Source organism: Cricetulus griseus, chromosome 6, assembly GCF_003668045.3.
Source record: "Cricetulus griseus strain 17A/GY chromosome 6, alternate assembly CriGri-PICRH-1.0, whole genome shotgun sequence".
In the NCBI taxonomy this organism is placed as follows: Eukaryota; Metazoa; Chordata; class Mammalia; order Rodentia; family Cricetidae; genus Cricetulus; species Cricetulus griseus.
The window spans coordinates 18,606,772-18,632,879 of NC_048599.1; the positions used below are offsets into that span (position 1 = coordinate 18,606,772).

Consider the following 26,108-nt stretch of genomic DNA (forward strand, 5'->3'; position numbering starts at 1 on the left):
CAGGCCAACAGCAGCTGTGAATAATGAACATGACGGGAGCAGGTGTTTGAAAGCTCCAGTATCCTAAGATCCTACGTGTTAGGGAAGCGGTGACCATAAATTCGTTTCGGCTACTATTTCTTTGAGTAAACAAGATACTACAATCTGCAGTGAAACCTAACGTTGGTAGTTTGGAAACACTGCACTGAGGAGACAGGGTGCACGACTTTGGGACCCTTGCCCAGACTGTCCTCCATAAAGACCAGGATATGGAGCACAAAGGCCGGGAACCGATAAGGCCTTAGCATCCCCCTCAGTGTCCGCCTCCTCTTCCCTTTTCGTACTCCACAGAGAAAACGCGGGCGCGGACGGGTAGCGGGCCGGCGCATGCGCTCCTGCGACGTCAGGGGGCTCGCGCCCGTTCCCGAAGACCCGCCCCCTAGCGCCTGAGGCGACCTGGGCGGGGGAGGGGGCGAGCCACGCCCCCAGCCGAATCGAGGAGGGCCGATCGGAGCCGAACGCCTCCGAGCGCCACCGAGCTCAGCCGAGAGGCCGGGAGTCGGTTGGTGCTGCTCGTCCCCGCCACAGAAGCCGTCCGTGGCTCTGGCTTCGCCCCCGCCGCCGCCGCCGCCGCGCGGGCCTGCGCTGCCGCCCGCCCGCCCGCCCGCCCGCCAGGAACGGAGGCCCGCAGCGCGGGGAGAGCGGCCGGGTCGCCGGTGCCGCCGTCGCCAGGTGAGCGCCCGCCGAGGCCCGTGGTCCCGGTAGCTGTCAGTCCCCGGTGTCTGTGCGTCTCCCCGCCTGTCAGCCCTGTGTGTTTGCGAGCGCCTTCCCGCCAGGCCCGGCTCCCGCCCGGCCCTGTCAGCCGCCTGCACCCCCCTCCGCTCCGAGCGGCCCCGCCCCTTCCCCCTGACGCCCCGCCCTCCCATCTGTCAGCGCTGCGCTCGCTGAGGAGGGTTCGGCGTCCGAGAGTCCCGGGTCGAGGTGGTCGCGCGGGGCGAGCTGCCGAGCGGGCCGAAGCCGGCAGCGGAGGCCTGGCCGTGGGCGCGCGGGTCCGCACTCCCGCGTGGGGCTGCGCGACGGCTGGCACCCGCGCCTCTGGTGAAAAGAGCGTCGGGACTCGAACCGCTCAGGGGTACAGTGGGATCCTCCTTCCCCAAGGTTCCGGGACGCCCCGATGGGCGTGCGAGCAGAGTTGGGGACCTGTTAAGCCTGGCCAGTTTCGTGTATTCATTCAGAGAAACCTGTTGGAAGTGGACTGAGGAGTGGGTGCGATGCCGGGCTGAGGTGGAAAGCAAGCGAAAGCTCGAGTCTTTTGGAGTTGCATTTATGAACAGTGATTACCTTGGTGTTGTGCCCTGTGAGAAACTGTTAGGTGATTCGGGTGGGGTAGAGAAGGCATGCTCCTTTCTGCCTTTATCGGTGTCATGCCAACACATATATTTGTCTAGATAGCCTAAAATGTTTATTCATGAGGCATCCACACATTTTTTTAATTGAAAAGGAATAGAGCACTTTTCGTTTATATACATATTCTCGTATGTTGCTATCTTGATCTTTTTTGTTTGCAGTAACTTACTAATGCAATATTTCAAAACTAACAGAGATGTGTTCTAAAACAATTGGTAGCTTGCCGGATAATTCTCAACCGAGGAAAAAGAGCCAAAAGCACACTTCATTAGCTGGAACAACTGATTCAGGCTTAATTTGCTTCTAAGAGACATACAGTGGAAAAATCCAGAAACAGCAAAGGAGTATCAAAGAGACTTAGGAAATGAGCGAAAAGGGCCTTTGTGTGTGTGCCTTGGAGAGATGGTATCAAAGTTGCTTTAAGGGACAGGGCTGCCATGTAATGATAAACATATTAACCAAGTTGATTTTGTGACCTTGATACATTGAGCCATTCTTGAATTGAGCAGTGGTTCGTGACAGGCAAACATTGCATGGGAAGTGTGGTAATTTTTGGGAAAAAAGTTCCCTGTGTTTTTTTTTTCCCCCTTCAGTTGAAGTAAGATTTCAGACTAGCTTCGCCTGTGATTGGGACTGTGATTTGGACTGCAAGGTGTGTGTGTGTGTGTGTGTGTGTGTGTGTGTGTGTGTGTGTGTGTGTGTGTGTGTGTGTGTGTGTGTGTACTACGTGCTTGCTTGCTTGCTTGCTTGTATGAAGCCATTTTTTGTTTTTCTGTCACTGATTTATGTTTAAGGCAGAAAACTTGAGTAACAAAAAGCATAAGGGAAAAAACCTTTATAATCATACAAACTCTAGTAAATTTGTTTGGCATTTATCTTTTTCAGTTTTTTTGTTCCCAATTATATGTATTTTCTTTCTCTCTATATAAAAGTGCTACCAGCCTATATGATTTTTATTGTATATTTTTTCTTCTATTTATAAATAGATTATGAGGGGTATGTTTCACCTTTAGTAGTAACTATTTTTCCTTTGTGATTCCTTTAAAAAGAAATTCAGGCCGTGGAAGTTCTCTGCTTGCACCCCTCCAGTAACTTCTCAGAAAGCTAGCTAGCTATCCAGACTTCCCCGTGGGCTACTGGGTTGTGTCTCCAACCTGGCCAAATCAACCTCTGCTGCCTTTCTATAAAATTTGATTGAATTCCAGCCTCAGTGCCTCTACATTTACAGTTCCTCTGTGTACACAGCTGGCCTAGATATTATAGAATTAAGCTGGATTTCCTTAGCTTTAGGTCTTTAGGTTTCCCTCAACAACTCTACCAAATTCCTGTCATCCCCTGTCTCCATTCTGTGCTGTACTTATCACCATTTGATCATATTTATTTGTTGGTTATTATCTGTCTCCTTTGCTGTCTTACAAGCATGAGATCTTGTTTCACTGAAATACCCTCAGAATTTAGAACAGCCCCTGGCTCACTATAGGTACTTAATATTTGCTCAATGGATAAGTAGAGGAATGCTAGTTGTCCATTTATTCATGTGACATGGCGGGTAGCCTTCTAAATAGCTATATCATGGGATGTAATAACAAACTCTTAAACTTTGCAACTTTTCTCTCCTTAATGTATCTTAGAAAAATTTATAAGCTGAGCCACAGGATCTTAATAAGAATGACAGACTTAGGGACTGGAGAGATGGCTCAGCAGTTAAAAGCCTGGCTGCTCTTCTAGAGGACCAGGGTTCAATTTCCAGTGCCCATATGGACAACTGTCTGCAACTCCCTCCATACCCAGGAGATAGAGTGCCTTCCAGTGGCTTCAGTGGGTACCGGGAACACAAATGATACATAGATATACCCAAAGACAAAACATCCATACACATAAAATAAAAATAATACAATTAGAAAAAAAAGGCTGGAGAGTTGACTAAACAGTGAAGAGCACTTGTTGCTCCTGCAGATGATTGAGGTTTGAGTCCTAGCACTCATATGGCAGCTTGGAACTGTCTGCAACTCAAGCCTCAGGGGAACTGACAGTTTTCTGACCTCCATGGATACCAGGCACATATAGTGCTCATACATACATACATACAGGCAAAACATTCATACACACAAAATAATAATACAATCAATAAATATAAAAAACCTTTGATTTAACTTGAACAGTTGAGGAAAGGAACATTGTGGGCAAATGTTGGCTTTCCTTCTTATGTATCATCCCTTGTGTCACACTGGGATTTTTTGAGAAGCCTAAAGTGTCCCAGTTTGGTCATTCTTAGCAATATTATAAGCCTCAAGAGCATAGTGAGCTTTTTGTGTCCTCAGATACCCAAAGGTGTAATTACAGCCTCAATGTGTTTTCACTTGGGGAGTAGCTATTATATTTACTTACTTTCTTGGCAGTGTCCTTTTCATCTCTCTGCCTATCATTTTTAGATGGCTTTGGAGATTCACTTACTTTCTTGCTTACTTGTGTTTTTTTTTTGAATTTTGTAATTGATCCTTGAACTTTGAGCATTCTTCATCTCTCATGTGACCTTTGAACTGTTTGAAAGTGCCAGCTTCATCTTTCAGGAGGAAACAGCATCTGTAGTAAAATTTATCATTGTGCTTTTCTTGATTTTAAAGAGGGTAAAATGTTGGATGTAAAATTCTTAAATGTTTGAACTTCAGATAGGCTACTTTTACTTTTAGTAATTTTTTTGGGGGGGCGGGGGAGACTTGCTGTTTTCTCTGAACGATGCCTAGAAAAATTCAGCCCAGCGATCATAGAATACCTTTTGATGCTTATGTTCCAGATATGTAAGAACTTGGTGATGGTGGTGGTGGTATAATGTATATGTCCTAAGTGGAAATTTTACTCAGCTGAGGGCTTATAGGAAATATGTTAAAATTTATTTCCTTTCTTCAATGGGCATTTGTTGCAAATGTATTTGTGGGCTAGTCTGTGTGCTTTTGTAGAGATTGCTTAATCCTGTTCAGTCTCAGATTTCCCTCTCTTCCTCTGAGACAAGGTCTTAATATATAGCTGATGCTGCCCTTGAACTCACTGTATATCCCAGGATGTCCTTGAGCTTGCAATCCTCCTGCCTTGCCTTCTCATGTTTTAGGAATAAAAGCATATGATCACCATACCTGAATTTTATTTTTTTCTTATCATATTCATACCCCAAATAATCTCACCAAGTCTTTAGTATGCTCTACATGAAGACAACTCCCTCTTTAAGCTTCCCACTCTTACTGACTTGAGGCTTACTTTTTCACCTGTCAGACTTTCCTATTGTCTTTGCTTGCTGCCTCATCTCAAACTTAACGTGTCCAAAGCTCTCCTGCTCTTTCCACTTCTCTCTCATGCTGTCGATATAACTTGGGGCCTTGAATTTGCCAAGCAAGCATCCTACACTAAACTAAATCCAAAACCCTAAAATTGGTCTCTTGGTCTTCCTCTCGAACTTCCACATTTATAGTCTTCATTCTTGACCCATCCCTCATGCCCACTCCAGAATAATTCAGATCCTCTCTCCTGCCTCCTAACCTGGCATGCTCTTTTCTCAGTTGGATGACTGTCAGTGCCTCTTAGCTAGGCTTGTAGCTTCACTCTTGCCTACCTCTACAACAGCCAGAGTAAACCTGTTAACAGGCAAGGGTGGGCCACCTCTTTGTTTGAGTGGCTGCCCACCATGTAGAATCACATCTGTGCTTGCTTTGAGGTGCCAGCCAGAAACTGCTGCCCTCTCTAGTCTCTGCTTATTGCTCATGTTTGTCATGTTGAACACCTTCAATTCCTCAAATATGCCAAGTTCTCTTGTTTGTATAAATCCTTCTCTCTGCCTGGTACTCTTAAAAAGGTCCTTCCTTCACAAACACCTAGCCTCAGCTAAGATTTACCTTCTCTTCAGAATGGCAGTTGCTGATGGCTCCTTGTATAGTAACTTCCTTCTCATTGTCCCATCTCAGTACATAGACATTTCCTGAAGATACTTCACTAAAATTATGTTTCTTTCTTTCTTTATTGTCCCTTTCCCAATAGATTGAAAGATGTATGTGGGTGAGGACAGGTTTGCCTTAGATTTGGCAAGGCTCTTTGTAGGATCCTGTAGGTCAATGTTTCATGCACATTGAATAATGATTATAACAATTAAATTTTTGAGAGTTACTAAGTACAAGGTCCATTACTGAGTATATTCACACATTACTCTAAATCATTGTAAGAACCTCGTAAGGTGCAATGATAAGTTACCATTTCTCTCTGTAGTTGAGGAAATGGAGTTTAAAGTAACACAGTTGAGAAAGTAGTAGAGTTGGGATTGTAATCCATATGATCTTTCATCCTTTCATCTTAATCGTCTCTACCCTTTGACATGAATGTAGGGGTGGATGGACACGCTGTCATCTTTATAGGTAATTACTGCTCATTTTAGTGTTTTTATGTGTGGGTGATACAAACTGAGAATGTTTGGGTTATAGTTATGTAATTCTGGGAAGTTTTTAACTTTATTTTTTTGTTTGTGGTGTGTGTGTGTAGAAACTAATACACGTGTTTATGTGGTTATGTAGTTCATAATTGAACTTTGGGTGTCTTTCTTAATTGCTCCTCACCCTTTTTTGTTTTGAGACAGGTCCTCACCCTGTAGTCCTGATGGCCAAGAACTCAATATGTGGGCTAGGCTGACCGCAAACTCATAGAGCTCCACCTGCTTCTAGAGTGTTGGGATCAAAGGCATGCATCCCCACACCTGGACCTTCTTTATTTTTTTTAAAGTTTTCTCAGCTGTAAATATAAAAGAAAAAAAGGTAGCTCTCATCTCAGAGGGTCATTATGAGGAGCAGAATTACACACACAAGAAAATCAATTATAAGGAAGGAAAGGCTTGTAGTCTCTCATACAAATATGGTTTGGTTGAGGATAAAAGACATGCAGTTAATACTTTTGTGTCCTTTTGCTGACTGTTTTTGAGTCATTATTCTTATATTCATGATAATTTTGGATTTAAGCTTATTTTATGCTTGGGGGCAAGATAGCTTCTTCCTTCTTTTAAAACTCATCTCTGTATTTAAGATTCTTACAGGAGAGAACTTTCAAGAGGCTATTTTATTTTCCTTTTCTAGAAAATTACTCACTGGGGGTCTGGAGAGATGGCTCAGTGGTTAAGAGCTGGCTACTCTAAGTTCTGTTTCTAGCACCCACATGGTGGCTACCCAACAGTGTACTGTTTACTTCAGGAATGCTCCAGTTCCTCCAGGGAACTTGTTTCAAATAATCAAATAAATGGAACCCCGTTACCTGGCCACCTTAGGTTTCATGAAGTTGGCAGCCCTCACAATGAGACTTTCTGAGCATAGCTGTATTTTCTAATGGGATTGCTTATGGGTGAGTGACAGCTTAATGGCTTCTAAATTTTTTGTATAAATTACTTTTCGCATTGCTATGACCAAATACTTGGCTACAAACACCTTAGGTTTAAGAAGGAACACAGTCTTTCATGGAGAGAAGGCATGGTGACAGGATTGTGAGACAGCTGGTCACATTGGGTCTATAGTCAGGAAGCCATGAAAGGTACATTTTGGCATAAAGCTGGTTTTCCCCATTCCCCTTTTTAATTAAGTTGGAACTCCAGTTCATGTGATGGTGCCGCCTACATTCATCAACATCCTTCCTCTGTTGTTAATCCTTTTTGGAAAGGCCCTCACAAACACTCAAATGTGTGTCTCACTGATAATTTAAATGTTTACTAGTTCACCCAAGTTGACAATTGTTACAGAATGGTTCTTCCTCCCAGCCTGGTCCTGTAGCTGCTTTGCCCCAAATGAACACTCAGAGACTTATTTTAATTATGAACTGTTGGCCAATGACTAGGGCTTCTCATTGGCTAGCTCTGTCTTAATTATTAACCCATAACTACTAATCTATGTATTTGTACCTGGTCTTATCTTACCAGAGAACACCTCACTCGAGTCCTCTCTTCCCCGGGCTTACATGATGACTCCTCTCTGCCTATACTTCCCAGAATCCTCCTTATCTCCTAGACCTTGCTGCCATATTGGCCACAGTGTTTTATTCATAAACCAACAAGAGAAACATATTTACAGAAAGACATCTCCCATCAGGCAATAGATATTAACCAATAGAGAATGGAGTTGTTTACTTAGAATAAGAGAGAAGAAGCTGAAGGAAAAAGGGAACATTTTGGCAACCAATTCATGTCAGAAGGATGGAGAATGAGTTTGAAACATTGTCTGTGATTGCTAGGCAGCATCAAAATAGGAGATGATGGATTAATTGGGAAATGGGTAGCATTTCACTGCTTAGTTTGGGAAGCAAAGAAGGCATATGGTTGGATTGAGGCAGAGTTGGGATTTGCTAAGGGTGAGTGGCAGAAGGACAGTGAAGCAGGTGGGCTGGGGGTATTGGTGAGGAAGTGATTAACATGACAGATGGAGTGCCAAGGCTACATGGCAAGGGGAAAAGGACTAGAGGTGTTGATGAAGTCAAGGGATGAATGTTTTAGAGTGATAGAGTAATACCAGGATATGGTTAGAGTGACATGTGCATGGAAAGATTTCAGAGTTGGAACAGTTAATTAGTGGGCATGAGGGACTCTTGTGTTTTGCCACAGACATGAACCATTGAAGTGAACTCAGTGAAGATGGCTGAAGTCAAGGAGATTAAATAACTGAGCAGCTGAAGAGTTGTTTTAGTTGTCTGTAAGGTTAGAGAAGTCATTAGAAGGATGGCAGGATGGAAGGATGGAGCTGAGAGAAGGAAGAATGAGGTTTTCAGTGAATGAGGTGAGTTAAGAGGTCCCAGCAGTGGAATAGGCCAAGAGATGTTAAAACCAGTCTGTAGGAGCCTCAAATTATTGGTGGGTTTTGCCCAAAGGAGGATGTTAAAAGCATGACCCAGAAGATGTACTGGTTGTAAGGTCTCTGAGAGAAGTCAGCTTTGCCCCAGTTCATTGTAATTCAAATGGTCTGCCTTAGTGACATGCACTACTGTGTTTCTAGAATATATATGAAAACCACGTTAAAAAAAAAAGAGAGAGAGATACCAGGCTCTGTCACAGGCCCATGGGACTATCTGGAGGAGAGGAAGCTGAGTTTATATATTTAATACTCCTCTCTCATATACGTATTCCTGGAACTTCTTTATAGTTAGGTTGTTTTGGGGCAGTGTGTCCATAATGATTAAGAACATGGGAGTGCTAAGAATGTAATTTATTTGGTAGAGTGCTGTCCTAGCAGGCACAAAGTCCTGGGTTCCATCCCTAGCATCTCAAAAATATGGTTGCCCATAATCCTACCACCTAGGAGGTGAGGCAGGAGAATCAGGAATCCAGAGTTAACCTGGGCTATGTAAAGTTGAAGGCAAGGCTGGGCTACATGAAACTTTTAAAACACACACACACACACACACACACACACACACACACACACACACACACACACACTCACTTGGGAGAGAGAGAGAGAGAGAGAGAGAGAGAGAGAGAGAGAGAGAGAGAGAGAGAGAGAGAGAGACTGACTATGAATCTGAAAGTTGACTGCTGGATCTAAAAAAGAGTTGACATTGGAGGCAGTGAGCCTTTGCCTTGACTCTCAGTAGCTCATTTCCCCTAGTTCACCTGATAGCAGAAGCTAGGAAATGTTTCATTAGAGGCACCCACACTGAAAACAAGAATGAGCCCAGGAAAGAATAGAAACAACACTGTTTAATAAATTAACTGGAAATTAACAGTTTGGAGAATGCTCATAAATCATTATTGTTATCCCATTCAACACAAATGGCTCTTCAGGCTTGGTTTGTTCATAAGACAGTGATCCATAAAGTTAATTTACGCAACTCAATTCTCTCTCTGAAGATAGTGGGCTAAAAGAAAGATTTATTTTATAACACACCAAAGATAAAAAGCAATTTTATTCCTAAAGGATGTATATGTGAATAGATACTTTAGTATCATGATACTAGGAGCCAGACTGTCCTCTTCTCTTATTTCTACTAAGAAAATTTGTTTCTTTCCATGACAAGAGGGTCACTGCAAACTAATAGTTGCTAGGAATGTAACTCAAAAAGCTTCCTGGCTGACTGCTTAGAAGCTTCTGTTACTAATTAGGAGGTTTTGAGCTTGAGTTGTACTGTTAGAATACTGAACTATATACCTACTACCTGGGTTGTCATACACAAACAGTTTTGGGGGAAAGAATGCAGTCAGGACTATAGGAAGTGGATGCTGTGGTCCTTGAACTTAAAACCTTGATTTGCTCTGTCCTGTGTTGGGTTTCTATTTCCTGTTAGATAGAAGGCAGACTTTCAGCTGATGAGCCAATTAACATCTCAGCTGCATTCCAGTAACCTCCACATCTTGCAGTTATGAGTCTTAATCTTCCCTCTCCTTCTCTTCCCTCCCCCTCCCCTCCCTCATCCTTTCTTCCCTTTCCTTCGTCTCTCCTGCCTTTTACCATTGAACTTCAGGGACCCAGTTGTTTCCATGCCAAGAGGCCTAGAAAATAATGGCAGTGGAAGTTTAGCAAAAGCCAACTAATCAGAACTTTCAGTTTTAAAATAAAAATATTCCATCTTAGAAAAAAAAAAACCCTGGAAATCACAGTATTCTTTCCCTTTTAGAAAAAAAAAAAAACAAAAAAAAAAAAACATTCCTTCTAAAGCAGAGAAACACTGAACAAACCCAATGAGCAGTTTGATGATATTTCTTTGGTATCACACTTCTTTTCAGAGTTCAGAAACTCATGAGAACTGCTGTTTCATGGTTCTTTTTGTAAAGCAATTTTTGTAAATGCCTGCTATGTGCCAGGCATCTTGGGGTTTAAAAAGGTGTGTGTGTGTGTGTGTGTGTGTGTGTGTGTGTGTGTGTGTGTCTATCCTCAGAGAACTTTTTTTTTTTTAGGTGAGGTGATATATTGTTTATGATCTGATAAAACCACTGGAGATCAGAATGCAAAACCAGCCACACTAGTTAGCTATAGAAGCTGGGCAGTGGTGGCACACGCCTTTAATCCCAGGACGGAGGAGACAGAGGCAGTTGGATCTCTGTGAATGCAAGACCACCCTGGACTACAGGAGAGTGAATCAGTCTAAAAGAACTCATGCCTTTAATCCCAACACTAGAGAGGTATATAAGGAAGAAGCAAAGGGTCTCATGTGAGATTTAGTTTCCAGTCATAGGGAAGATAGGATCTCCATTTCAGCCTTGGTAGTGGTAAGAGCTCGGGGCTGGCTGCTTTGCTTCTCCGATCTTCAGCTTGAACCTCAATATTTATCTCTGGATTTTTATTATTTGTGTTACAAAGAGCTGTGGCCTTTTGGAGGAAGTGTGTCATTGGGGGTAGGCTTTGAGGTCAGAAGCCTACATCAGGCCCAGTGTCTGTCTGTCTGTCTGTCTGTCTGTCTGTCTGTCTGTCTGTCTGTCTGCCTGCCTGCCTGCCTGCCTGCCTGCCTGCCTGCCTGCCTGCCTAAATGATGGAATGGTTGGTAATGAAGCCCTGTGATGTGGGTTAGCTGCTCTTGGATCTCCCTTGCTCTAGGATGGCTAAGTACAAAGGGACTAACTGAAAAGCTGTGAAGCAGTGCTCAGGGGAGCTCTTCCTGGATGCAGGCTCTGTGTTCGTGGTTCCTGTGTGGTCTGCCACAGGAAAAAGAAATCTCCTTGTTAGAGTGAATTCTCTCTCACTGATTGTGTTCCTGTGAGTGAGTTTGGCAGGTTAGTGAAAGCCAGGTAGACAGATGACTGTGCTGGCTTTGTGGAAATCAGGAGCTGAAGTTTTACCCTTGTAAAAGCTATTTTGTTTCTGAAGTGGGTGGGCCTTTGGCACTAACCGATTAAGGGCAGATAGTACAGTGAAGTCTTTGAAGGAAAGAGAATGTATCAAATTATTGTTGTGGAACTTGGAAGTGGGGGTTGATCATTGCTTTCCATTGTCTGTTGGATGAAAGTTACACTCTACAGATTGATACTTAAAGATTCCCACAGTCTTTGATCTGTTCTACCACACTACTTATCCTTTTCCCTTCATCCCAGCTCCTTTGTACATCAGCCAAGAGTACCTCTGATATAACTAGAATGTGATTTGAGAGACCAGATGCTGTCGTGAAAATGCCTTAGACTGTGAGTCAAGCACTGTGGTTCGGTCTTGGCCCCTCCATTTACTAGTGGCTTACTCTAAGTCATTTTCATTTCTAATTCATGTAGAACCCTTTGTAATAGTAACAACAATAGTGAATGGTGATGATGAGTGCCAAATGGGAAACTATTTTAGAGTTTCTTGATGAGGATTAGTAATTTATAGAGGCCAGGTTATTAGGCTATTCCTAACCCTTACACCAGGCTCTTGCATAAATTTTCTTCTTTACCACTATATCTTCTGCCTTCTCTCAGGCACCTAAACTAAGTTTGTATGAGTAGGGAAGCACTAGCTTAGATAATAGACAGCACTGCTGAAACCTCAGTGACCAAAAATAATAGACATATTTGTGCTCATTTATAATCCAAACAGTGTGGAAGAGGAGACCCAGTCCTATGAATATATTCTGGCTTCAAATCATGGTTTCCCAAGTTGTTTTGGGGTTTCAATGGCCAACAGCATGAGGGAAAAGACTGAGAATGAATGCACCAAACTTAGGGTGGGAGCTGGTGAGTAAATCCAAATGAGAAAAGGTTGAGAAGTGGCTGGATAGGAAGTGAGTTTGGTTGTGTGGATGTTTGCACAGAGTGGTGGAAGGACTCCAGGAAGAGTGAGGCAGGGCCTGTGTAGTGTCAAGACAGAATGAAGAGGCCCTTTTGCCTGGATAGATAGGCATTGAGAAGGGCTGAAGAGCCCAAGACTGGCTTCTGGGTGGAGGCAGGTGGTTGCAAAGGTCAGGAGAGAAGTGAGAACTAGGGTGTTCAGAAGTAACCTTCCGAACAACTCTGGAGACAGACACCGTTGCCCTTTCAAGCCCACACAACTAATAGGCAGCAGAGAGAATTGAGTTAAGTCTGTAGTGGTGAGGACCAGGAAAATCCTACCGGGATGACTGGACAAGTGGGACCACAGATCAAGTGACTGGAGATGAACCCCTGGGCATGGGGTAGAGGAAGATCTTTGCAGATGATCTCCCCTTTGGCTGTTTTAGTTGGAGGACAGAGAGTAAGAAAACAGGAGTATTTCTAGGTAGAGGAAGTGGCCTGAGAGGGTGCTAAGGTGAAAACCTGCTTAGAGTTCCAGGTTGGTGAAAATCAGGTAGGAGGGAGAGGTGGTGAGAAGATAGGAGGGAAGCAGGATCTAGCTCATCCCAGAATTTACAAGGAGATGGGATTTTACTCCAAGGGCAGCAGGAAGCCATTGTACATTTGAGTGATGGATGAGATGAACTCTATATTTTGAAAAGACCATCCCATCTAGCTGTTGAATGAAGAATAGGTAGAGAGGAGGCCAGAATATAATTTCAGTGTAGTAGATAGGTAAAAAGAAGAATTCAAAGGCCATTTGGGAGCTCAGAGAAGAGGTGCTGGCTGGAAAATAAGATGTGATCCTATGCTTCCTGTTAGCTCAGTCTGCCCTAAGCCAAGCCTCCTATGGGTAGCCTTATCCATGGTCTCTAATTCCTTACCTGAAATGTCTCAGGCAATGGCCACCTAAGATCCTTTGCGGTTGCTCAATCCAGGTCATTCACTGCAGCAGTTCCAGCCTGGGGTTGCTTTCCCCTTTAATGGGTCTATTATTTGGGCCTCAGGCCTGTGACCTTACAGCTCCTAAGTTCTCAGACCAGTCTTGAAGTGATGTCTTCTTGAGGCTCCGAATTTTATGGATTCCCTATGTTCCTCTGCTAAAAATGAACCTTCTCTTCTTCATCAAGCCTTGCCAGCTCTGTCTCAGTGCCCTCAGTTCAGTGCTCTCAGCTCTGAGGGCTTTCTCTGACCTCTCTGGCCATGTTAGGCACCACTTCCTCCTTTTCTTTTCTCTTGGATAATAAACTTATGGTAGCACTTAGCACCTGGTTTACTTGTTTGTCTGCCTAGCTGATAGTGCATGAAGAATAGGATTACAACAAAATACTTCATGTTCTAGGCCAAAGATTGCTTTCTTCATTTCAGGTGAAATCCACACTTCATTATGAAGGTGTCTGCTCCTAATTGCATGGACTTTAATAGAGCATTCATTTCTCACTGAGTCTGAATGCTGGAGTATGGGTATGATATCTTCTGTGAACAGAAGAAATTAGTTTAATTTGAAATAATCAGAAATTGTCTTCATATTTGGAAAGGAACAAAACGACTTAAAAATCTGAATTGTTTCAAAAGAACTTGTAAAGATTTGTGTTTCTCACTGGTATGTATGGTTTCTTGCTCACTCTCCAGAACTTGTATGTGTCTTGTATTTTGTGATTTCACAGTTCTGGGTTTGATGTTACAATTGCCTCCATGGTGATGGGCACTCATGTTCTGTGCTGAATTTTGATAGCCATGGAAAGCAGCAAACACACTGGATGAAAAATGAGCTTCTTCCTTTATGTTCTTGTCTCCTGCCAACCAGCTCATTGTGAAGAGGGAAAGAGAACAGATGAGCAGAGATGGTGCTGTGTCAGTTAGTGCCCAAGTCAACATTTGGAAGTTCATTAAGGTTGGGTTGGTTAATGTCATTGAACTCTCATGATTCATTCTCATGTCTTTCTATTATTTGAATCCTTTCTTTTTGTCTTTTAGTTCTAAAGCCACTCTACCTTTTTTTTGGGTGGGGGTAGAAAAAGAAAATTCAATGTTGAATCTTTTTCTTCTTAGTGGCTACAATTATTGAAAATAATATATATACACACGGGTATATTAATGTTTAGTTTTATAAACAGAACAAAAAACAATCTTGCCTTTGATTAAATTCTTAGCATCATTACTCAAGATAAAGCAACAGATTGTACTTGTGCTTTTTAAGTGTAGTGTTGGCTTGGATTTTTTTTCTATATTCAGGGCTGCTAGAATACCTCTCAAATGGAGTAAAATTCCCTCTGTAGCACAGCAGACTAACTCAGAGCACTTCTTCTACTCAAGTGCTTGTTGATATCCTGATAAGAAATGCTGGCACATGTGAGACTTGCTGTATTTATTACCACTTATATTTCTTTCTGGTGTCTGAACTAGTTATTAGGATTGTAGACACTCAGGAAGTGACCATAGAGTTTTCCAGTGTGTCCATTGGTGATATGCCAAGAACTCCCCTTATGTAGGGACCTTCTCAGTTAGTTCAAGAGCAGTCTTCCTTAAAGGAAACAGCTTCTGTCTTGGGAACTTTGATATACCCACTTTATACAGCTAGTCTTTTGACCACATGCAACTGTAGATACTTAGAGCTACTGTTCTCCCCTTTATCTTGGTCTTCCTCTCCACACTCTGAATGCCTAATCTCTTCAGATGTAACCTTCCTTCTTACTCTACACACTGTAATTATAATAGATTGTCCCAAAATTTTAATAGATTTTTCTGCTCTCTTAATCACTTGCTGACTTCTTATTCTCTGAAACCCAACCTCATGGAACTTCTGCCAGTATAGATTTCCAAATGTTTACTTAGAGAATTTTTAAATTACATTTATTTTGTGCATGTGCACATGTTATGGCACATATGCAGAGACCTGGGGATAATTTGGAGGAGTTGGTCTTCTTCCTGCATGTGGGTTCTGGGATAGAACTCAAGTCACAAGGCTTGATGACAAGTGTCTTATCTGCTCAGGCATCTTGCAGACCAGGAATATTTTTATCTCAGAAGTTTTAACTGGCACGTTTCCTGTTGTGTTTTATTATATTTGGTAATCTTGTAGTATACTTACTTCTAAAGGAAAGTAAATGTTTTAAAATTTGGAAATGAGGGCTAACAATCTAAGCAACAGAGGAGAGGCTACCTTAAATGCCCTCCCCTGATAATGAGATCGATGACTTATATGCCACCTGATAGCCCTCATCCAGCAGCTGGTGGAAGTAGAAGCATACACCCACAACTAATCACTGAACTGAACTGGAATCCAGTTGCAGAGAAGGGCGAGTGATGAGCAAAGGGGTCCAGACCAGGCTGGTGAAACCCATAGAAACAGCTGACCTGAACATAGGGGAGATCTTGGTCCCCAGACTGATAGCTGGGATACCAGCATGGGACTGATCCAAACCCCAGGAACATGGGTTTCAGTGAGGAAACCTTGGAAATCTATGGGACCTCCTGTAGTAGTTCAGTACTTATCCCTAGCATAGATGTGGACTTTCCGCATAGAGGAATACTCCCTAAGCCAAGACACACAGGGGTGGGCCTAGGCCCTATCCCAAAGGATACGATAGACTCTGATGCCCCCCCCCCATGGAAGGCCTCACCCTACCTTGGGAGCAGAAAGGAAATGTGATAGGTATGGTTTTAGTGGGGAAGGGTGGTAGGGGAGGAGGGGAGGGAGAGGAAACTGGGATTGACATGTAAAAAAATCTTGTTTCTAATTCAAATAAAAAAAAAGTCTGCAAAAAAAAAATTTGGGAGTGAGGGGAAAATGCCAGTAAAGCTATAGAATTTGATTTCCAGCTAGAGTTCATTTACACATATCACTTGAGTCTGATGACAAGAACCAGTTTGTTACAGCTATTATTAGTACCATGAAGCAGCCCCATGTTAATAATAATATCATTCAGGTATAATGTTACTGACTTCATTTTAGTAAGGAAAAAAAATAGAGGCTTAGAAAGGTGAGACTCCTCCATGAATTATAGGCAACAAGCTCTCAGTCTGCCTCTCCACTACTTCTTTCACACCTTTCATTCTCTTGTGCTTCTTACAGTGTTTAGTTTTCTGATCTTCTTCATTGGAATGTCACCTTTTAAAAATATTGGCTGATTCTTGTCAACATACCAGGCCATCTAGAGGAGTAGCATGCATATGGTGGGTGCTGACAGAGTTGAGGCCCATGGTGTGCTATGTCTCAAGATTCAGTTAAAAGAGGTCAAATCTCTGTTTCTCAGTCCTGAGTGACTAGAGTCACTCCAGGATTTATAAGCCCATCTTAAACCAGACAAAATCTGATGTATTGTAGAGGCATAGAACAAAACTAGGACAAGTGCTTATTCCCCTTGACATCAAATGGAGTGCTGTGCATGGGATTTTATTGGTATCTTGAAAAGAAATGTTGGCATTCTCAACATTATCTCGGGATAATTCCAGGAGCGGTAACTTTTTTTTGATTATTTTTTATTAGTTCAAATTAGAAACAAGCTTGTTTCACATGTCAATCCCTTCTCCCTCTCCCCCCTCCCCCAACCCCCACCAGCCCCCCACCTCATCCCCCCCTCTGCTCCCCAGGGAGGGTAAGGCCCTCCATGGGGGTTCCCCAAAGTCTGTCATATCATCCTGGGCATGGCCTAGGCCCTTCCCCATGTGTCCAGGCTGAGAGCATCCCTCCATGTGGGATGGGCTCCCAAAGTCCCTTCTTATGCCAGGGAAAAATACTGATCCACTACCAAGGGCCCCATAGAGTGCTGAGGCCTCCTCATTGACATCCACATTCAGGGGTCTGGATCAGTCCCGTGCTGGCCTCCCAGACATCAGTCTGGGGTCCATGTGCTCACCCTTGTTCAGGCCAGCTGTTTCTGTGGGTTTCACCAGCCTGGTCCTGACCTCTTTGCTCTTCATTCCCCGGAGAGGTAACTTAAAGAGGAGGTGTAGGTTGCCTGTAGAGGAAACCGTAGGGATATTATGGCAACTTCAGGTTATGTAATGGAGGAGCTGTTATTACCTCACCTGAAAAGGCAGATGGATGAAAGTGCTTTTAAGAAGCCAGAAGAGATTTTTGTTTGGAGGAGGGTTGTTTGGGAGGATCCTCAAAGACCAAATGCAGTGAATTCCCCTAGCCTCATCCCTTACTTCCTCCTCTTTGTCTTTTTCTGGGACTTAGCATTAGCAATCAATTGGGGTCCAAGGTCTGATCTCCAAGACCTAACCTGAGAAGATTAGGGAGCAGGATAGGGGAAGACTCATGGATAATATGAGGTGTAAGAACTCATGAAGTTTTACATCAGTGGGATATATGTGTGCTTTTGGATAAAAGGATAAGATGAACATTTCTTGAGCATACAACACACTAGGGACTTTTTAATGACTTCATCTTTTAGGGTACTTATGCTGTTTTCTTGTTACAAATGTAGAAAATTTGAACCCAGGTACCTTGGTCCTGAGTCTCAGCCAGTCCCTGTGATTCTGGTGTTGATGGGTGCTGTTTACCCCATCCCAGAAAGCTCTATTTCAAGGCATTGCCAGGGGGCAGGGAACCGTAATAGAGCTGCTGTGTCCCCCCCCCCCTTACCTCCAAGTCTGTTAACTGTGGGCAAGGAAAAAGGAGAGGGAAAAAAACTCAACTTGGCATGAATGATGTTAAGCAAGATCAAATAAGGTGAAAAGCAAAATAGAATCCAGAAATTTGGTTTTGCTTTTACTCAGAGTTCATGGGCGGTTGCCGAACAAAGTCCTTTTTACTTCCCACAAAATGCTTGAGCTAACCCCTTCCTCTTTTCTTCCTTTTCCTCTTTCTCTTACTCCTCTTCTAACAACATGAATGCCATTATTTTTACCTTTTACTTGCTTATAAACTTAAAGAGCTTTAAAATATTTATTTACTTAAAATTCTTTTATGTTTTGTCTGCATGTATTTCTGTGCACCACATTCTTGTAGTGCCCATGGAGGCCAGAAGAGGACATCAGGTCCTCTGGAACTGGAGTTACAGATGGTTGTTAGCTTATATGTGGTTGCTAGGAATAGAACTTGGGTCCTTTGGAACAGCAGTGGAGTGTGTGCTCTTAATTGCTACACAATCTCCCAGCCTATTTTAAGAGCTTTGTAAGGGACAAAGGCCCAATAAAATATAAAGATCAGTTACATCACTGCTGCTATTTTATTTCTTATTAATGAAAATTATTATACTTAGTAATGAGTTATTCTTATTTTGCTTCTTGAATTTTTTATTAAAAAAGTATGTATTGAAAGTCAACAGTGGGGGCTAGAAAGATGTCTAAGTGGTTAGGGGCACTTGCTGTTCTTGCAGAGAATTCAGTTTTGGTTCCCAGAACTCACATGGTAGCTAACAACAGTCTATAACTCTAGTTCAGGAGCACTTTCTGATCTCCACAGGCACTGTACACATGCAGGTCACAGATATACATGCAGTCAAAACACCATACACATAAAGTAAAAGTAAATCTTAAAAAATAAGAAAAGCAACAATGACATGGAAATTTTAAGTAAGTTGCTGGGGAGCTGGCTGAAGAGAGTAAGAATGCTTGGTGGCAAGCATGAAGACCTGAGTTAAAATTCCCACACGCATTAAAAATTAAAATAATTTTAAAGATTTTTTTCTATATGTACATATGTGCCTGTATGTATGTTTGTGCATGCTTGGTGCCCTTGAAGGTCAGAAGAGGGAGTGAGATCCCCTGGATCTGGAGTTGTAGATGGTTGTGTGCTACCATGTGAATGCTGGACCAGAACTTGGGTCCTCTGCAAGAGCATCAAATGGTCATCCACTCAATCATCTCCCCAGATCCCTGAAAGGAAATTTTAAATAAAAAGAAAATACCCTAATACGCTTGAAAATAACTAAATGAGTTCTAGGACAAGCCCAAAGCTACACAGAGAAACCCTGTCTTGAAAAACCGAACCCCTCCAAAAAAATGTTAATGTGGAGTTTTTATTAAGACTTAGGTTTTAAAAATGATTGCTAAAGGGAAATTTAACATCATTAACATTTACATACAAAATCTATCTGATAATCTGAGATATTGTTAAGTTAAAAACATTGTTCTGGGCTAAATTGAACGCAACAGTTCTTAATGACTGTTATATTAGAGTAATGGTATTATCCTCAGTTGTCTTATACACCTTGAATACTAACCTTGGCATACTAGTCCCCTACACTGTGCCCTGGACTGTGGGTTTTTTCCACCCTTAGCCATTCCTCCCAGTCTTGGGAAGCCAGGCACTTTTGTCTGTTCAGTCCTGTAAAAGCTATAACCTAGACAGACCGGGCGTCCTTGAATGTCTTTTGACTGGTTAGAATTCTCTTTTCCAGAGTAACAGTCAAATTTTTTTCACTACACAGAAACCTTCAAAAAATCAGAGTAGTTTGGTTTTGAATCTCTGTATCCTTATTCTGGGCCTAATGCCCAGCACATAGCAGATGCTCAAAAACACATTTGCAGAATGAAATGTCATGAGACAGTCCTGAAATGTGTGAATAGTACTACAGATTTCACATAGCTCTTCTGCAGCTTAATGTCTTCTAAGTCACTTATTCCTCATGATAGACTCTCTTGATCCCCATGTCTATTCCTCCTTGTTGTCTATAGCCATTGTTGGCTATTAGTCACTATAACATACATGGCCAGATTTCCTGGAAGTGGTGTAATTTACAGTAGTACATTCAGGTGTGCATTGTTACTTTGTTTTGTTGAGAAATCCCTGGCTGCTTATGTCTTTCTATATAAGCTGCTGTCAAATCTGGCATTTTACAATACTTGTGTACTTTGGCTCCTTCTACTTTAGTGTCACTTGGGGTTTGATGGGCTCTTCACTCTGTATCCTCAGCCTTAGGGAAGTCCCAAAAGGAACATTGTGGAAGACTCCATTCAAATTCCATGCTTTTCAGAATTTAATTGCAATGTAGGTTCTGATTCAGTAAATCTGAGTACAGCCTGAGATTACACCTCTGTAACAAATTCTCTCTAAGGTTAAGCTGATATTATGGGTCTCCTGGATCTTACTTTGTGTAGCAAGGTGGAGTTTTGGGGTAAAATGGCTCCTGAGTACAAATCTGTCAGTTTGGATGGCTATGCAGTTCCTATCCAAGTCCTCAGAAGATTCTTTCTGATGCTCACTAGATAAAGAAAATAAGATGAATGCTCTTTCTCTACCTTTTAAGAGCTGTCCACCTCTCTGTTCAGGATCGTTTGGATAGCAGAATAGCTCTCATGTCCAACATATTCAGTATCCTTTCAAGTTGCTTGTCATTTGGACATTTGATAAAGCATCCATGTATGCTGTTTTGGGGTTCTGTGATGGGGGAGTCCTTCTGTGTATATGTTTGTCTTATTGGTTGATAAATAAAGTACTGTTGGCCAATAGGGAGCAAGTTAGGCAGGACTAGGAGTCGAGGAGGATTCTGGGAAATGTAGTAAAGAGAAGTCTTGCGATCCAGGCAGGAAGTGACATAGCAGGCAGACTCAGAAAATAAGCAGGGACAAGCAAGAAATCACTCTCTTCTTCCTCCTGTCTTCTTTGTGGAAAAATCGCCTGCCTCTGCTTCCTTCAACAAATCCTACCAACGTGCACCACCACCCATGGCTTTTTCCTTCCTTCCTTCTTTCCTTCCTTCCTTCCTTCCTTCCTTCCTTCCTTCCTTCCTTCCTTCCTTCCCTCCTACTTTATCCTGTTTCTTTCCTCTTAAAAGCCTACATATTTTTAAACACACTGTAAACTTTTAGAGGTTTTTCTTCATCTGACTCTGTCTTTACTGTAAATTTTTACCTTTTTCTGCTAAACAACACTGCTAAAATTAAAGCCATGGCTGTTTTAGCCACTGTCTTTCCAAGATGGCAGGAGTATGTTTACTGCCAGGACTGAGAGCTGTGCTCACTGCATTCATCTATGTTGCCATCAAGCAACAGGCTGCCAGCTTGGAGAGCCAGCTGCTTAATACACTCCTCTGAATTGTTAGCAAGAGCCCTGCATTTTTTCCACTTATGCTGAGTCAGGAAACTTCCGTCTCTAGCAAAACAGAGACCACCCATGAAAATGCTGCTACCAAGAAGTTGTGCTTGTCTCTGTTCTTTTGCTTCTAAAATCCCTTTTTAAGCTTTTGTGAGGTTTTTAATGTGGAAGTTTGTAAAACCGCGTCCTAACACCATTTTGTAACAATAACTCTTTCGGCTGAGCCGCCCGTGCCCGGCTACCACGTGGGCAACCAAAATAACACACAGATTAATATTAGGTATAATACTGCTGGCTAATGACTAAGATTTCTTACTTGCTAGCTCAGTCTTAATTATCAACCATAAGCATTAATGTATATATTTTATAAAGATTATTTTATGGAGGATACCGGACATGTGTATCCGTTCTCAATCACATGGCGGTTCCACAGAGAAGAGAGGGGGAGGAAGAGAGCAGTTTCCTGCTTGTCCCTGCTTATATTCTGAGTCTGCCTGCTATGTCACTTTACTACATTTCCCAGAATCCTCCGAGACTCCTAGTCCTGCCTAACTTGCTTCCCTATTGGCCAACGGTACTTTATCAACCAATAAGACAAACATTTACACAGCAGGACCTCCCCATCAGTTCTGTTTTGTTTTTGAGTTTTGGGAATATTTTCATACACTAGAAGGTTACTAAAAAGACTAAAAGCATTGTTTATGTGGTACTGAGAACTGAATTCAGGACCTTGAACATGACAGACAAGCACTCTACCACTGAGCTATATTCCTAGCTTAAACAGATAGCTTTAAAACCTTTGACTATGAAGCATGCTGTTACTGATAAAATTCTTTTATAAGAAATGTTAATAGCTTTCAGGTTTTTTTTTACATTATTGGAATTTGTATAAAATGGATTCATTGTTGAAATAACATTCCTGAACTGAAAAGATACGCATACAGGTGGCGGCCTTTGAGATTAGCCAAGTGATTTCTTTAGAACACAGGGTAAGAGGTCAGAAGCACTGATGTCCTTTTTTTTTCTCTAATTTTTAACTCTTTTAGCTTGAGAGAAAAGTGTTTTCTGTATAAGGTAAATGACAGTGTATTTATTACGTGTGTGTGTGTGTGTGTGTGTGTGTGTGTGTGTGTAGATGGAGCAGAGAACCTTGTGTATTCTAAGCCCTAAGTCTGTTATTGACTTACATCGCCATCTCTACCAGTAATTTTTTTTTTTTTGGTTCTTTGAGACAGGGTTTCTCTGTGTAGCTTTGGAGCCTATCCTGGCACTCGCTCTGGAGACCAGGCTGGCCTCGAACTCACAGAGATCTGCCTGTCTCTGCCACCCAAGTGCTGGGATTAAAGGCATGTGCCACCAACACCAGGCCTACCGGTAATTTTTAAAATTATTTCAAAGAACAATTACTATGCTAAGATGCAGACCTATTTATTACATCTATTTATTTTGTTCAATTTATTGTGATTTGATTAATGAATTGTCTAATTGCCTTAGAAAATTCTTCTTTGTGAGGTAGTTCTCAGTTCCTCAGACTTCAATGTAGTGACATATTATTTGTGGTTTATTAAAGTTTGACTGAGAATTCAGAAAAGCAAAGTCAGCCTCAAGCTATAGCCTTAGGCTGTGGTGACACACACCTATAATGCCGACAGCCAGAAGCTAGGAGGTGGTGGTACTCACCTTTAATCCTAGGACTCAGGATAAATGGTAGATGGCTCTCTGTGAGTCCAAGGCCACCCAGATCTACACAAGATTGAATCAGTCTAAAAGAGAATTATAGCTTACACCTTTAATGCCAGTACTAGAGGGGTATAAAAGACAGGGGCAAAGTTCAGGCATTCATTCTCCAGCCACGCTGAGGAGAGGTTAACAGTCTGAGGCTTGGTGAGAGCTCATGGAGGATAAGCTCATTTAGCCTAAGGTAGATGTAAGAAGCTAGTGGCCAGCTGCTTTGCTTTTCTGAACATAAGCTTGAAATTCGAACCCCAATATCAGTCTCTGGGTCTTTTATTTTTCATGTCACACATCAACTTTAGAGGATGTTGATACAAAAGCCAGGAGGGAGACCTCCAGGTGGAGAATATGCTAGAAGAGACTAAAGAAGGGTAATATTTATTGAGAGCCTGTGGCCATTTTTCTACACATTCACTTAGACCTCCTACCATGGAGACTTAGTAATTGGAGAAATTTTGGCTTTGTTAGTGTAGCCAAGCAGATAAGAGCAATAGCCTGGCTTAAAATTCCTGCTCTGCTGCTGTGTATAGTGGCTGTGTAACCTAAGGTAGAGAGAGTCCTTCACCTTTCTCTTTCTCTTTTCATCCAACTTAGAAAACATAGCATTTGGCTTTATAGACTATTGATTCCAAAAATGACATCTGGCATGCAGTCAGAATTAGCAAAGCAAACTGATTCTCATATGTTACTTCTTTGTAGATATATAGGTTTGTTTTGGTCATTATAGATATATAGGTTACTTTTGGCATTTCAGATTGGGTCTTATTGTCTTGCTGATGGTGTTCTCGACTCCTGGACCATAACTACAGGTGTATATACCACCATGTCTAGCTGTAGAGTTACTGAAGTTTTAATGTCTTTTAATAACATTTAAAGTTGTGATTATACATTAAGTAGATTTTGTTTTGTTTTGTTTTTTGAGATGGGGTTTCTCTGTGTAACAGTCCTGGCTGTCCTGGAACTCTGTAGACTAGGCTGGTCTCAAATTCAGAGAGCTCTTCCTGCAACTGCCTCTGCTGGGATAAAAGGCATGTGCCACCAACCACCTAGCATGATTAAGCAGATTTTTTTTCTTTTTCTTAATTTAAATTAGAAACAAGCTTCTTTTACATGTCAATCCCAGTTCCCTTTTCCTCCCCTCTTCCCCTGCCCCCCACTGACCCCCTATCACATCCCCTTTCTGCCCCCCAGGAAGGGTGAGGCCTTCCATGGGGGATTTTTTTTTCAAAGTCTGTCATATCATTTGGAGCAGGGCCTAGACCCTCCCCAGTGTGTCCAGGCTGAGACATTTGTGTACTGGGGGGTAAATACTGATCCACTACCAGTGGCCCCATAAATTGTCCAGACCTCCAAACTGACCTCCTCATTCAGGGGTTCTGGAAAAGTCCTATGCTGGTTTCCCAGCTATCAGTCTGGGTCCATGAGCAACCTCTTGTTTAGGTCAGCTGTTTCTGTGGGTTTCTCCAGCCTGGTCTTGACCCCTTTGCTAATCATTTCTCCCTCTCTGCAACTGGATTCAAGAGTTCAGCTCAGTGTTTAGCTGCGGGTGTCTGATTAAGCAGATTTTTAAAGACTATAACAGAACTTTGTCAAACAAAGGTGTGTTTTCTTTTCTAGTGGGCCATTTTGAAAACCTCTTATTTAATTCATATTGGCCCAGTATTGCTCAAAATATCTTTGGACTTACTATTAGGTTTTACTCTATAATTATCTTTTTTGTTACAGTTGCAAATAGGATGGAAATAAATTTCTACATAAATAAAATTATTTATCTTTTTACTCAGGTTTTTTAATTGCTTCTTTTTTGTCAGCTTGCTGATAGGTACTTGAAATGAAGTGCACAAATAAGATAGGGTCATTTCTCTGTGGCATTTACACCTGAAGTGCAGAAAGCTTTCATGAGCTCATTGGATTGTTTAAGAAATTGGACAGTCTTAACTATCATTGATTAAACTGTTGAAAGGAAAAAGGCAAATTTTAGAACATTTGGTAGACATATCCAAACTTCCTCTACCCAAGGAAGACAGAGACCTCTTTTGTGGACAAATGGGAGATACCACTCTGTGAACAGTGCCATGATATAACCAGCTCCTTACAAATTTGAAGTGAAACAAGGTGTATCTTTATTTCCTCTCTGTTGGGCTGACATTGAGTTTGGAGCCAGTCATCCATGGACTTGACATTGGATGATACAACTGGAATTAGATTATCATTAAACAGTGATGTAGTGATGATTGAAAATGGTTATATGTTCGGGAATATTTCCTAGTATACATTCATTAACCTGTCTAAAAATGCTCTGATTTCTTTTAAGGGTTTAAATAATTGTAAAATATATACCCCAAATAAAAAAAATATTGCAGAGCCCTGAGATTCAAAGAACTTTACAAGTACTTTAAAAGCTACAGTTCTAGTGCCAAAATGCTCTTGGCCTATTTTCTAACGTTTCTAATAATAGAGAATATTTAGGCATAGACTAAGGGGGTCATGGGAGATAATATAAAGGTGAGACTGGTAGGGGCTGGAGACAGTTCAGTGGTTAAGAGTGGGCACTGCTCTGGCAGAAGACCTGAATTTGCTTCCCAGCACCCACATTGGGCAGCTCAAAACTGCCTGTAACTCGAGCTCTAGGGCATCTTTCTTAGTGTTACGTTGCAGTGAAGAGAGCCATGGCCATAGCAACTCTTATAAAGGAAAACATTTAATTGGGGGCTTGCTTACAGTTCAGAAATTTAGTCTGTCATCATAATGGGAAGCATGGTGACAAGGAGGCAGACATGGTGCTGGAGAAGTAGCTGAGAGTTCTACATCCAGATATGAAGGCAGCTAGAAGAGAGATAACATTCAACCTGGCTTGAGCACCTAAAACCTTAAGGCCTATGCCCAGTGTCACACTTCCTCCAATAAGGCCACACCTACTCCAACAAGGCCATACCTCCTAATAGTGCCACTCCCTGTGAGTCTGTGAGGGCCATTTTCATTCAAACTACCACATCATTGGACATCTTCTGTTGTATAACTCAAGGCTTTGCTTAAACAAGCATCCCCTACATACACATAATTTAAAAATTATCTTTAAAACAACAACAAAACAGGACTGGCAGTACCTATAGCAAATTGTACCCGTGTCAGTGTAGTTTTTCCAGATATTGTTCTAGCCTGCTAAGACTAATCTTTTATTTTTATTTTTATTTTTTATTTTATTAGTTCTAGTTAGGGAACAAGCTTATTTCAAGTCCCTTCTCCCTCTCCCTCCCCTTACCAACTTCCTCCCCACCCGCC

General features: G+C 42.0%; 1 protein-coding gene across 4 annotated transcripts in view; it reads left to right on the plus strand.

Annotated features, from left to right (window-relative positions):
* The first annotated feature begins 498 nt into the window (after positions 1 to 498).
* The window catches only part of Zhx3 (zinc fingers and homeoboxes 3), a 139,860-nt gene continuing 114,250 nt past the window's right edge, over positions 499 to 26,108 (plus strand). For 2 of the 4 annotated variants that reach the window (XR_004770600.1, XM_035446894.1), the window contains exon 1: positions 500 to 711. The gene's annotated coding sequence lies outside the window, so the exon portion shown is untranslated. Of the gene's footprint in view, positions 712 to 980; positions 1,112 to 26,108 lie in introns of those variants that run through there. The other 2 variants (XM_035446890.1, XM_035446891.1) reach the window with 2 other exon arrangements.